The sequence below is a fragment of the Ambystoma mexicanum genome, chromosome 1q (assembly GCF_040938575.1).
Source record: "Ambystoma mexicanum isolate Mex_15411 chromosome 1q, UKY_AmexF1_1, whole genome shotgun sequence".
NCBI lineage: Eukaryota > Metazoa > Chordata > Amphibia > Caudata > Ambystomatidae > Ambystoma > Ambystoma mexicanum.
This window is the reverse complement of record NC_090922.1, coordinates 25017120-25032075: the sequence shown is the minus strand read 5'-3', so window position 1 is coordinate 25032075 and position 14956 is coordinate 25017120. Positions and strand designations below refer to the sequence as shown.

The 14956-nt window shown below is 43.3% G+C and overlaps 1 protein-coding gene across 1 annotated transcript in view; it reads left to right on the top strand.

Annotated features, from left to right (window-relative positions):
- KCNJ9 (potassium inwardly rectifying channel subfamily J member 9) overlaps window positions 1–14956 on the top strand; it is a 264497-nt gene that overhangs the window by 137935 nt on the left and 111606 nt on the right. The gene's annotated exons all lie outside the window — the stretch shown is intronic.

Below are 14956 nucleotides of genomic sequence, written 5' to 3'. Positions count from 1 at the left end.
CTTTTTGGAGGTTTCAGTTTATGCTTTGAACGCAACAGGTTACGAAACTTTGTCAGTTATTTGTGATACAATTTCTTATCCATGGAATTGATGCTTTGCATGGGAAAGAAACTTCTCAAGGTTTTAACATATGTTATGCACGCAAAAAGTTTGGGCAAGAGTGGATGTTAATTCAGGAAATGTTACAATACAGGAACTTTCTGTTAAATTGCAATATTGCTCGATTGCTTTTTACAAATAAACACAGCCACACAGGCCGATAATTGCAACTGTATCCTATCTTGAGTACCCGGTTAGTAACTCAGCTGTAGAGCGCAGCAAGCAGTGGACATTCAGTTTTGTGTTTACTTTGTCCCAATAAGTGACCTAGGGAAGTCACCAGATCCCCTACTACTGCAGCTTCTCACAAACTCCTTTTACAATTTTTTCTTGCACAACACACGCTAGCTTATGCACACTCCTGTTCAGGTTTCCTACCCCTCAATTTATATTTCCAAGTTATGTCAACAAGCCGACCGAATGGCTAGAAAAGGTTAATTAGAACCAATAGTTTACTACTCACAGATAAACAGAACATCACACGGTCCTGCTCCCAGGAAAGCTGCGTGTCAGGGGTGTTTTTAAACCCTTTCAGTCAGGTGAGTAGAAAGCAGATCTGCAAATAAAAGTAGTTTAATGCGTATTCACCAGCGTTTTCACCGACACCAGGAACAAGATCAATTTACCTCCTCATGTCCACTTGCTCACTTGCTGGCAGTGCCCAACTAATTTTCAACTGATGCTATGATGATTCGAATCTGGTTTTAATATGATGCTGTGGCCTTCATGTATTTAGGTTAAAGGGAATTGTCCACTGTGGCTTTTATTACACTTTTTGTGACAATCGTATGATGTTTAAGATTATTTTTATCTGGTTGCAGGTTTTAGGCACCACAGGTTGCAGTGGCTATTAATTTTATTTTATATGAGTTTTATGAAATGCATTCTATTTGTTGTATCTCTTACTATGGATGATTTGATTGTAAGTTTTATGGATCATGTAATCCGAAATAAACTTCTCTAAATGACTGATGACCAACCGGAGGTAATTAGTGAGTATATGAACCTTGATGTAGTTGACAATACAGTTAAAGATAACTCCCATGAGGGTTTTGGTGTGGTGGGGCAGAAAGAGGGAGTGGTGGGGTCAGCACTGAGCTTCATCACTATGGGAATGACATTGGAGTGGCTATGTTGTAGCAGGTGGGAAAGATGCCTATTGACAAGGAGATATTGAAGAGGGAGGAGTAGCAGAAGGAAGTGACACGTTCAAGCTCTCTAACAGGTTATGAGAAGGGGTTGATGGGAGCCCAGGACAGTTTGGCTGATAGTAGAATTGGTATAGGTACAGTGGGGCTGGTTGGTAAGTGTGATAGTGGGGCACAGTGTAGGTGAAATTACGTAGAGAGAACGACTGGCGTGGCTAGACATGAATGGGCAAACACATATCTTGGAGGAGATGTAAGCAAAGTCAAAAGAAGTAAGTAAACATGAAGAGGCAAGGATGTGACCTAGCTGTTTGGCTAGAAGAAGCCTAATTGACATATGTGTTTTTCCTTCTGCACAGCAGTCTAAACAATAGTGTTGATGGTTGCCCAGAGCAATGCTAATGGTTATGATTCATTCAGTATGCTGTTCATTCATCTCCAGTGTTTTTTTAAATAAGTATTTTTGCTGCCGATTTCTGGGTGAAACAACTCATTGAAAAATATGGGGGGTGGGGGTAAAGGGATATAAGGGGTAGGGGTGTGTGGGGAATAGGCAGTAAATAACTGGGAAGGGTGGGTTTGGGGGCGAACCCTCCCAAATGAAAAAAGAAATTGATTAGATTTTTGGACGAAAAATCGGCAGCAAAAACCTGAGAAAAAAACCTTCTGATGGAATGACATTGAACCATTCATTCAAAGCCTTCTGAATCCAATCCAATCCACCAAACTTCAGTTTCGTAAACGTCATCCGGAGTAGGACAGCTGAAGTACGTTTGTACATAGGTCCCGATTTACTGTGCATACAGGACCTCACTGCACCCTATTTATGATGACAAAAGAGGCAAAAATATGTCTTTGGTAGCTTTTGGTTTTGTGCAGAAAAATACCAAGCTGTTCGGCCTTGACACCCCTTTTGGCGGGAACCAAGCCTGTTTGTCACATGGTTTTGTCCTTCTATAATGGCACTGCAAACTAAAAAACATTGTTTTCGAGGGTTGCCCCGCGCAATGCAAGGATAGCTCAGAGGCAATGGGTTTGTCTAGGAAGCAAGACAAACCAGTGGAGCACAGGTTCGAATCCCTATCCTGCACTTAGAAAACCACTCGTTGGTATTGGGTGCCTTATAAAGAACAAAAAATTATTATAATGCATAGTGGTTATGATTTATTCAATACCTTCCATTAATCACGCGCATAATGAAACAGGATGGCATCTATATTATCGTTGTTACGTACTACGCAAGTTAGCACTTCGAGCTATGATCAGCATTAAGCTGTGATCAATAACCAGCAGCGTACACGCTGTACCAAACAGACACCTCGTATTGCAATACAACATGTTTCTATGACACCAGAAAGGCTCTGTAAGTGTGTACCAGAAAACATGCCAAATAAGTTAAGTTAAAAATACATAACATACAGTTTTAGCAGATTAGACAACCCAGTTACGTTTTTTATGGTTGTTATGATGCTGCAATGGCATTACCATGCTTCAAACATCAACATGAAAGTGGCACTAGGGCCCAGCCAATGCCAATTTTGTATTCAACTACATATACACAGCCTCATTACGAGTTAGGCGATATCGGTAACATTCGCGGTAACTGAGTTACTACCAATTTTACCGTCACGCCAAATTATGAGGTTGGGTTTTGAGTGGAGGATTTACCTCCAGCAAAACCATGCGGAAATTCCGGCTGACCAAGTGGCAGTAACAGTAATTCCTTAGGACAATTGTTTGGCGGATTTACAGCTGAATATCCGCCTAAGTCAGTATTGTAAACAAGTTTGTGCTATTTACAATTATTTATTTATTTATTACAGTTGTAAAGGGCACAAGGGCATCGGGCGAGGTTGCAACTGGTTACACTGAGAATAGTGATGTGAATTGAGTTCGTAATTGGAGGTCGGGTGCAGGGGATGTCTTATTTAGGCGAATAGCTAGGTTTTTAGAGCTTTACGGAAAGGCCAGTATGAGGTCTCTGCTCTCAGATCAGGCAGTAGGGAGTTCCAGTGTTTAGCTGCGACTGATAGGAAGCTGGAACCTGCTCCTCTTGACCTTTTTGTCTTAGGCATTTTTAGTCAGTTAGCATAAATTGTCCTTACTGGTCTGTAGACGTGGATCTTTCGATCTTCTGGCATAAGTACTGTGGAGCCCTGTTGGAGAGGCATTTGTGCGTCATGGAAAGAGTTTTGAAAATGATCCTTTCCCTAATAGGTAGCCAATGGACTTTTTTCCTATTACGTTCCTGCTGACCCAATTTAAAATCTCCATCTCAATAGTTCATTATCAGCTTGCCAATAATCGAATATCTAGCGTGCCATTGTGGCAGCCCCATGAATCTCCAGATTCTTACGAGCCAGCATGCCTGCATACTGGAGGGAAGCAAGAAGCACTCACTATACTGCTAATAAGTTGAGGGGGAAAAAGTGTAGTGTGTGGGGTTGCATGAGGGCACAGGGATGCCATTCAGAATTCCAGGGCAGTAAAGATGGTGTCTTCCATCTGGCGTGGCAGAACTGAATGTGTGTGGATGGACAGATCACAACTCTTCTGCTCTGACTGAATTCGATCTCTTCTCAAACTTCTTGTTTGATCTGCTTCTTATAAGATTGAACCATAAAGAAATTGTGGAACTGAACCCGATCCCTCTGAATGCGTATGTGGTAAAATGAGAAAGAGAGGTACGTTGATCATGATGAGCGATATCTACGCTGCAGGTTTGACACACCAGATAGCAACAGCTACCAGTTCATCACTGACCAGGTGCCACAGAGAGTCTGGGTAGGGGGTACGGCAGAGCTGTGTGTCAGGTACTGCCTATAAACGCTTAAGACGCAGGAAACTATGACTGGAGCATTAGTACACATGTAGCGAAGCAAGGTGCCTCTTACAATCTTAGCATAGGAGATGCAGTTGACAAGTGGAAAATGGTGAGGATACTTGTAACAGGTGATATGCTGAAAGCCAGAGCTATGCTTAACAGAACACCTTTGGGTAACCTCTGACTCAAGTAGTGAGTTCAGAGGCTTTTGGCTCAAGTAGGTGGAGTCTTTTATACCTCGTACAGGTGAGGCTATTCCAATTCCTACAAACGTGGTACTCAGATGGTTCACCCGCCATCTTGGATTGAATTGAGTTTGCCACATAGCAGGGTCGCATTAACTTATAACCTTCATTTTCCATATTTCTAAATGTATCCATATTATTGTGTCCTATTACTGTTTCCCTTGCTGTATGGCGTATCCTTGTTCCCTGCGAGGGTTGCACGAATACAGACATAGATACACAACTATAGAGCACATTTGATGCACGATTAACATCAATATTTTGCTTGTGGTCGAAGACACTGCCATGCCTGTCTTTTGTGCGCAGGCCCTGAGCAGAGTTCTATACTCGCACCATGGTCATTTTTAAAGGGGAACCCCTTTAACATCAACACATAAGAACTTGATGTGACACAGGTCTGGCTTTTAAACGACCACACTTATTTGAATCATGTTTTCATCACACACATTTTTGTAGTATTGGTGGGACAATCTCAGAAGTCCTCCTTGAACATTGTCCATGACCAAGAAGTACCTGCCATTACATGGACGTACTTGCCATGGCACGGAAAACCTGATGGTTTAACCAGGACAGATATTATATTTCTCAGATATGAGATCCCCAAAAATATGGGACATATGAGGGTGGCTCTCAGTGCCCCAGAACCTGCCTACAGACCCATGAGCAATCCAGGGTACCAGCCTGCTGTCCCTGCCAGTTGGCCTTCTCGAGAAGTGACCACACCCTCAAACAAAACCGGGGAAAACATAAAGATTACAAATTCGAGCACCTTATGACACTATGATGTACTCCAAACGGTTTGGGTCCCCATCAACACCGCCATCCCTACTTGTTAAACAGACCATGAATGCAACAATGATGATACTTCCATTGGATGAATAAACTGGTAGTCACTTGCATGGTTTTAGTCGTTAACAAAATCATTCTGCACTTCACAAAATTCACTATGCCTCATTGGGCGTATTAACTGTATAGCATTTCAGTCGTATTAGTTGTAAATATCAGTTTGCAATATCATATAACACATCACATTATTTACCATATTAATATACATATCAAATAATGACCAAAACCAATCATCAATATTTTTAACACTAAAACACTAGCTAAGGGATGGGTAGGTGGGTGGGAAAATCGTGGGCTGTGAGTTAGGTAGCCCAGGAGCAGGAGCCTGATCGTCCGTGAGCTGCTGGAGCAGCTCACAAGACTCTCTCTTCCTCGCAGCACCATAGAGGTATGGCTGGGTGAGGATTAGCTGTTAATGCAGCTGCCTGACATCGACAACAAAAATCACCCGTTTCCACCCTGCATTCCCTATATTTTATTTGGGGTTCACAAATCTGCACGACAAAGGCAATATATTTCGTTTTTACATTCATAACGGCAATTCATGCCGATTTGCCCTTTGCAAACCACGAGGTTTGCACTTGCTAAGATGGCCGTCACCTCCTGAACCCATTCTCTCTAGTACAGGGAGGCGTCCCTGGACCCAGATTGGTTGCCTACTTAACCAACCCAGCGCCACCGTTAGGCGCAAGCCGGCCTCCACAAAGGCATACACAAAGGCATCTGACTGAGCTGACCGAGCAACCCACCCGTTTTGCACGTTCCATTGGATTTCCCTCGCATATACAACAAGCAGGATCCGAAATCCAGCATAGTACATGCCGGAATGCACAATGAACTTTCCATAACTCCAGCAAGGTGAGACTTCCCAAGTGCCCTACACGGTCCTAGACCTCCACCTAACTACTCCGAATGAAATGCAGCAATCGGCTTATTGATGCCACTATCCCACCCATGCCTGCACGTCCTTCAATATTGAGCATTTTACCCTTTATAGCCACTCTTACTAAACGTCTACTAGTACAAATGGTAATTTACCCTTTAACGCATTTACGTCACCCTGTTGTTGCACGTTTATTTACCTCCCGGCTCACACGCCAGATATACCTTGCGAGGATAGCCACGCATTTCGTCCTCAGACACTACTCGAAGCCCGGCACATTGTTAAATTGTAGTGCGTCAGCAATTATGCTTCTATAACTATTTAGCTTGCTTCGATCACTATTGGTATATAGCCCCCTCAATGTAAGCATACTACTGTGCCCTACCTATACACACCAGCCCAGAAGGCTTAGGAGTACAGATTTATTAGACACCAGTGTTTTATGCTTGTTCTACCTTGCTTGCCAATTTTACTGCACCTGCGTTGTATGCATGCTTAAACCAGTGTCTGTTATTCTACTGTGCCTCATGCATATATGTTGCAATCCCAGAAAGAACAGAGCGACTAGGCATTTGTGACTTCTGCATGTTTATACCTTGATTGCTACCTATTCTGTGTCGCATGCATAAATGTTGCTAGCCTAGAAAGTATAGAGCAATTAGACACGTTTGTCCTATGCATCTTTAATAATTTGATTGTAACAAAGTATTTGTTTCCACCATCTTCACCCTGCTAATCAAAGTGTAGTAGGAGCCTCAAGCCTCCTCTTAAGCCCTCACCACTCCACAACCTTTCATCTAACATCCATCGGTCTAGTTCCTGTCTGACACCCTTCCAATATGCCAGCTTGGCTCTCCCTCATCATGTTTCCGTTCTGCATCCTTCAAAACTACATACCCTGCTTGAGCAATCAATATTGGATGCATAAAAACGACCTTAGCAAACAAGCTTGTCCCCGGCACCACCCCATTCCATGTCCTACCCTATTACTACCCACTGCACCACCCTTCCCAAACACAATGAGTTATGGCCCTAAGACCACCCCGAATGCTAACGTACATGCTAGGAGCCCCTACCCGAACCATCATACCACCTCTCATACTTTCGAAAATGCCTCGAGACTTTACAACCCCACTGATAAACATTCTCACCGTTGGTGGGTGAATCAAGACGCCTTTGCTCAAGGTCTCGAACCTTTATCCGCCCTAATCTGGTCTAACATGAGCTCACACCTCCCAAACTAACTATGCCCAGAGCGCACTCCCATCATCAAAACCACACACCCAATCAGAAACCGAACATAACACCTAAACTAAGGTCACATGTAGTACCTAAACCCCCAAGTCAGCCACTAACTACTTTCAAAGGCGCCCTTATAAATGCCCGCTCCCTAGGGGTTCATGCCCTAGAAATCCATGATGTGATTATGGAATCTCAGCTCGACCTACTAGTAGGCCACAGAGTTCTGGCTCCATCAAGCTTCAGGCCCTCTACTAACACTTGCTATTCCAACAGACTACACCATTCTTAGAACAGACAGGAACCACTCACAAGGAGGAGGTGTCGCCGTCATTGCTAAGACTAAACTACAGCTTAGATCTTGTCCCATTGAAAACATTGAAAGATAAGAAATACTGCTCGTAAAATTTCCTATAAATGAAAAAACTATGATCAACTTAATAGTAATTTACAGAGCCCCCAACCCTAATTACCACCCAGAAACCGAAATTCCCTTACTACTAGCTCCACTCATAAAACCCAATACCAAATGCATCATTCTGGGAGACCTCAATTTAGGCTTTAACGACAGCCAAGACTCCAAAACAGAAGCACTTCACTCCTCCCTGAAGATATGAGCTTCATCCAACTAGTGAATGCCCCCACACATATCAAAGGTAGGACCCTTGATTGGATCCTCTCTCTAAACACACCCATAACCATTGACGCAATCTCCCCTCATACTTGGACTGACCACCATAACATTGCATTCACCCTTAATCCCGTCAAACCCATTCTAAGTAAACCTAAAACAACCAATACATACTAAACTAGAAACTCCTGGAAACTCCCTCCAGAAAATCTAATGCCTCTTCTCTCAAAAGCCCTAGATTCCAACTCAATCACTAGCGACAACCCCTGCTTCTTAGCAGATACATACCATAACTGCCTCACTGCAACTATTAATGCTGCAGTCCCTCTCACTACCAAAACTAAACGCTCAGACAAACGTTCCTGTTTCTGGTTCAATGATGACCTAATTGTCCTTAGAAGAACCAAACGCGCTTGAGAAGAACCCAACGCGCGCTTGAACATGCTTTCAGAAAGCACCCCATTGCAGAGGCAGAAAAAGCCTACCAAGAGATAAACAAAATCTATAAAACAGCCATTATTACCCACAAATCCAACGCTTATAATACCAGGATCAGCAATGCCACCTCTGATTCCAAAGAACTATTCGCTATTCTAAAAGAATTGGAAAACCCAACTCCAGCCATAAATTCCACCATCCCCAGTAAAGAGTGGTTTACCACTATCCAAGACACACTAGCAACTAAAATAGAACTACTCCAAAATAAAATCATAATCAAAAAGCAATTACTAGCTGACAAACCTGCCATTCCTAATCCAACCCGGCCACCTCAGGAGTTCACCAGTTATCCATTCCATTTCACACCAGTTTCACAAAAAGTAGTATTTGACACCATTTCTAAACTCAAAGTCTCCAATTGCAAAGGCGACTCCATCCCAGCATCAGTAGTCAAATCTTGTGCCCACACTCTGAGGGCAATTATCACCAACTATGTGAACACATCCTTCAATACCAACTTGGTCCCAACAAGTATTAAAGAAGCCTGGGTCACGCCCCTTTTGAAAAAACCTAGTTTAGACCCCACTGTGCCCACCAACTATGGGCCAATAACAACTGTCCCATTTCTCTTTAAAATACTGGATACATTAGCATATATCCAAGTTCAAGCACATCTCAAACAGAACCATCTCCTTGGCACTAGGCAATCCGGCTTCCCGCCCAACCACGGTAAAGAAACGGCACTCCTGGAGTTAATATTCCAGATGGATGCCATCAGAGACTCAGGGAAACTTTGCATCCTCCTCCTACTTGATCTCTCCGCAGCGTTCGACCTAGTAGACCACAACAAAATTTGTTCCACACTAGCCAAAGATTTCTATTTCTCCACCGAAGCTACCACCTGGATCAAATCCTTTCTTGCTGACCGAACCTCTAGGGTCCCCATAGGTAAAGAAGCTGCCAACCATATCCCAGTGCCTATAGGGGTCCCCCAAGGCTCCTGCTTCTCACCAACACTATGCAACGCGTATACTAAACTCTTTTTCTCAGCCCTAGATGATATGGGTGTCATCTACACTAACTTTGCAGATGACACCCAGATCCTCATCCCACTATCGGAAATCTACAACCAAGATACCCACACCATCAAAAAAATCTATGCCATAATTCAAAACTGGATGGCACTAAACAGCCACTGTCTCAGTGACGAGAAGACTGAGGTGCTCATCGTGGGCTCCCTGTCTAAAATAGCAGCATTACATGCTGACTATTCATCCATCAATATCGATGGCACCATGATACCGGTGCTCAAACAAGTAAAAACACTAGGTGTCTACCTAGATGCCAATCTCACCACGACTAAGCACATTAACGCCCTCTCTTCTTCCATGTCCTACACCACCAAACGTATTGCCCTAAGTGGACAGTTCTTGACCCCCACCAACTGCATCACGCTGACAAGAGCGTTGATTCTATCTAGACTCGACTACTGCAACATACTCTTTCCGGGCACGTATAAAGCCAACCTAAATAAACTCCAGCTCATTCAAAATAAAGCCCTTTGTGCTGCCCTTGGAATAAGAAAGTCTGACCACATTTCTAATATCAGGAGAGACCACCACTGGCTCCCCATCAAAGCCAGAGTCACATTCAAAACCCTGTGTTTCACGTTCAAATGCCTCCACACAAGTGCCCCTATTTACCTTAACCATGTCATTGCCAGAAAAGAATCAACGAGACCCCTTAGATCCAACAGCCAAACACTCCTAACAATCCCTTGCTACATGACCACCAAGGCAGGAGGCAGCAGCTTCCAATACCTAGCCCTCACACATTGGAATACTCTTCCCCTCTTCATCAAAAATGAGGAATCATTCACAGGATTCAAGAAATCCCTGAAAACTTGGTTATTCAACCAAGACTAACACTCTATACCGTGTCTCAGGGAAAAAGTCTGCTTCTGTTTTTCACTGATGGCCTGTATATAGATTGATCATGCATGCCCGACTTAGACTGTCAATTCTTGGACACGCTACCGTCCCTTACTCGTGTTTTACCTCCATTGTTTTAAATATTCTATATTGCGCCCTATTGGCATTCCTAATTATTGTTTTTAACCAACCTGTCTGTAACCTCACCGTGATACCTAAGGGTCTGGGCGTGTAATAAATTACAGCAATAGAGGCCTGTCTCTGCTCTGTGGACCTTTGAGCCCTTATAAGGAAGTGCCCCAAAAGGCTGCACCCCTCACGCCATGGGCACATTTTTTGACCCCTAAATGTTCGCCACCTCGTAGGCCAAGTGTCGCCGCAATAGTAGACACACAAGAGTACCCCTTGGTTACAACACCAACACATGAGCACTTGATGCAACATGGGTAGGCTTGTTAAAACGACTGAATTTTTTAAAAATTATAATTTCATCACAATCAACCAATTTTTGTAGTACTGACGGGTTCCACCTAAGAGGTCATCCTGAAACATGGTCCATGACCTGGAAATACTTGCCATGACCCAGAAAACCTCCAGGTCTAACTGGGACAGATATTACGTTGTTCAGATATAAGATCCCAAAAATATGGGCCGTATGAGGGTGGTTCCCAGTGCCCCACAACCTGCCCCTAACCCCATGGTCAACCCACGTTATCAGCCACCACATCCGCCCATGACATTGTTTCCTGAGCTAAGGACAACCCCACAGCCCAACATGTCCCCCCTGAGGTCACGTGACCGTCACACTTGCTGACCTCTAAATAGTTTCCACCACGTAGGCCGCAACGTCAACTCTAGCTCAGCTTCCCCTCTGACTGCCTGTTCAACACCAATGCGTGCCTCTTATTCCCTATCACCTTTCAATCGGTGGACCTGCATGGATGGTATATAGGGGCGCACACCCCACTGTGCATCTGTGCTCTCCCTGTTTCCAGACATAGAAGCAAGAACATTTTTTTAAGTGTTGTTTTTTTATATTTGCCTGTAAAAGTATTTCATTTAAGTCAAATGGGTGATCATGCTAGGGCCCAACCAGAATACGTGCATTCCCCTTATGGTGAAGAATGCAGCAAACGTGATCATTCCTAAGAGTCCCTATAAAGCCTCAGCACCGGTAGTTACACGATAGGAATAGACCATAAGCCTAACATCACTCTAGAGACTTGAGAACCTGCTTGTGTGTATCAGATAAAAGATTTTAACAAAAATACATCAGTTCAGAAAATTTGATATGCTTTAGAAAAAGAAGGGAGAACCTTCATACTGTATCTAAAGCAAGTCACATTTTTTAGGAATGTTGTTGCTCTAAGGTCTTTTTACAGCGAACCCAGGATGATGCGTCAAATGTGTTATTTATAGAGAGGGAACTTTTTTGCCTTCAAAATGTACCTCTAACAGTCTGCGTGCAGTCTGGAACAATGCCATCCTTTCATTATGTCAGGGGAGCCTTAGATTTAATTGCATTTGGCATTTCTTTGCGGAAAAAAAGCCCCTACTGGGGGGGTTATGCAAAGCTTTGTAATGCTGCGCAGGCACTGCCATGCCAACTGTTGCCCCGCTGGGCATTTGGCAGCATGGTGTACCTCTGTGTGTTCTGAACACATGGCACATTCGAAGCTGTACTTAGAACTCGCGCTCTGTAAAATGGCAAACCACACATCAAGTGGGCCGCATAATAAGATTAATAATGATACTCCGTTTACCGTTGGAAATTGCTCATTTAAATACTGCGTCACACAGAGAAATTGGCCTCTAAAGTGGAGCATGTCCATTTTACAGGGACTCGCGTTAATAAGGCAATTTGTTGGGTTATTTTAACGAGAGAACATTGGAGTTTAACATGGCTGCTCATCTGTGCAGCATCAGCATAGTGCCACACGGTGGCAAATGAGGAATTGAACATGCACATGCATGAATCCCTTACAGTAGCACAGCACGTCATGCAGCACCTACTGTCAGGCCTTGCTCAGCAAAGCAGGAAGGGGCCCAGAATGGTGGTACCTCTGAGAAAGGTTGAGGGAGCAAATCAGAGCCCTCAAACATTCAAGAACCTGTCAGTTCCAAAACCGGTGTGTGGACGTGTGTGTGCCAGAGAGTGGGTGATTGCATTTGAGAGATGTGTTTGTGATGTTTTACTTTGTTCACATTCTATTCCCTGTATATGTGTGTTTGCACTGTTGTGAAGTGCTCTTTCTTCTTTATGGTATCTTAGTGTATCCTCTTCTCTTACCCTTAGTTTTTCATTTAATTGTCTATGCTTCCCTTAACTCCTTTTAACTGTCTTCCTTTTTCCATTTTATATTCCTTGAGTGTCCATATTATTTTCCCTTTCCTTTGGGGTGTTTAGGAGTTTGAGTAAAGTTGGGACTAGGAGATGGACCACGAAAGGAATCCTATGTGTGTTCTTTGGTAATGAATGATCCCATAGCAGGAGGAGTGGATGTGGGGGAATCTGGTGTGGTGTGGTCTCAGCAGACCAGCAGTCCATTGCAACTGAGACAGACAGCAGCTTTCTGGTGGCCATTCTACTGGAGGATGGGGGTGCAGCGAAGATCCTTGCATGGCCGTAGGTTAATACCGCGTGAACAGCACCAACAGGCGCAGAATGTAGGGAGGCAACATAACCACAGAAGCTGTATGCACATGACCACACTTCATGGCAGATCCCGGGTGCTTACCTTTGATTACAGAATGCCCAGAGAGTAGTTAAATGAGGGTAGTGGGTTAGGAGCAGTATGAAGGATTTTAGGATCAGCAGAGAGTTAAGGACAATGGAATAGGTAGGAAGTGGGGCGTTAGGCAAACACTCATTTGCTAATTATAGCAATACACAAATGAAAAGTAGACTCTGTCTCTAGTATGCGCTCATGCATACTTGTACTTGCCACACACTTCAATCAATGGGTTCTTTTGTTAGCACAAACAATATTTTAGTATGTTTCTTGCTATTACACATTCTTTTTATCCGTTATATTGACATTTTACTCATTTTGTTTGTCTTTTTGACATTAGGAAGAAAGAGCATTTACCACTGTAATTACACTGCAATCAGAGAAACACACATATGTCACTGAACACAAAAACAACACAGTGCCGCTTGTAATATAGGAGCTCTCTATTAAATTAACTTTGATTATAAAACCGGTCCCATACACGCATTACCATTTACTTAGCTTTGACCCCTAAAATCTGGCCTGGAGAACTAGGTGTTATTTACAAGACGGCTTTCTAATCTTTATTCCATTGCCCCATTGCTCCACTTAACCCTGTGTCCTGTAGCCACGGCTGGAGTTGAGCTCCAGGGGAATGATGATGAGCTGTAGTAACGCTGACATCCCTTTGATCCTGTGAGCAGTATTCCCGTTCAATATCCGCCATGTGCTTGAAGCTACAAGCGCCTCTCAGAGTCAACCGGCTGCTTCGAGCATTTAAACATATGCGCAAAGCACGGCACAGGTATGGCAATTAATGTAGCAATTCCAAGATGGCTTCCACCCGAGGAGTCCAGGACTTGTAGTTCGATTGTGTACTGCTGCGCCTGGGCACAGAGTGGCAAAAGCCACAGAGGGATTGATGGTTTTTCAACAGGCTCCTATACCAAACAATGCTGGTCGGCCCAATGTGATTATAATAGTACCTAATAACAATGTGCAACCAATTTCATTCTGTGTGGCTGAGATTAGGAGCATTACAAATGCAAATTAGTTGTCAAACCGCTTTATTCACTTCATAAAGAGTCTAACACATGAAATAAACAAAGAACAAAACGCTGTGTTTGCATCATGTAAAACATAAACTGGTTCAGTCACTGTTCCATTCCCATGGATTTGGAGTAGACAAAGAGAGTAAGTCCAAGTCACACCCACAAGTGTTTCAACACAAGGGAGAAGATGGTATTTTGTCACATGTCCCATATTGAACAAATATGCAATGGTGTATGTTTCACAAGTAGTTTACTAATATAAGCATATGTATCACTTGAATAGTTATGACAGATAACTAACAATAATGCAACGCGTAGGATGGATGCAAAAAGCATTTAAATGTTTCCTACCGTTTTAATTGATACAAAATTACGAGTAGATGTCCGTAATGTTAGCCATTAGTAATTGTTTAATGAAATGTGAATAGAGGAATGTATGGATCACAATACACGTAAAACACGTTATACTTATGTAGATGTGTGTGTATTCCAGGACATTCCCTGGAACCAACACCTCCTTGCAAAGGCTCCAAGAAGTTACATTTCCCTGTTTCATGGAGGCTACTACCTTCCACAAAACAGCTAGGGGCAGGTAGGAAACCTCTGCTGCCTCCCAACCCCAGGCAGACAAGTCCGTTTTGCTACCATGATTGCTCTAATCACACTTATTGTGCCTGGGAAAAGTGAACGACCATTGGTAAACACACAGCCCCTATCTAGGTGTGACAGACAAGGCAACACATTCCATCTTTAAGGACAAAGACATCTAAACCGAAAAAAGAAACTCATAAATGAACTCAGTGGGTAAATCTGCCCAAGGCAGATATTAAGGCACAGACCAAAGGTTAAACGTTTCATTGTGGGCAGCGTTATCCCAACAATTCATTCTTCAGAGAGAGATTGTTGAAA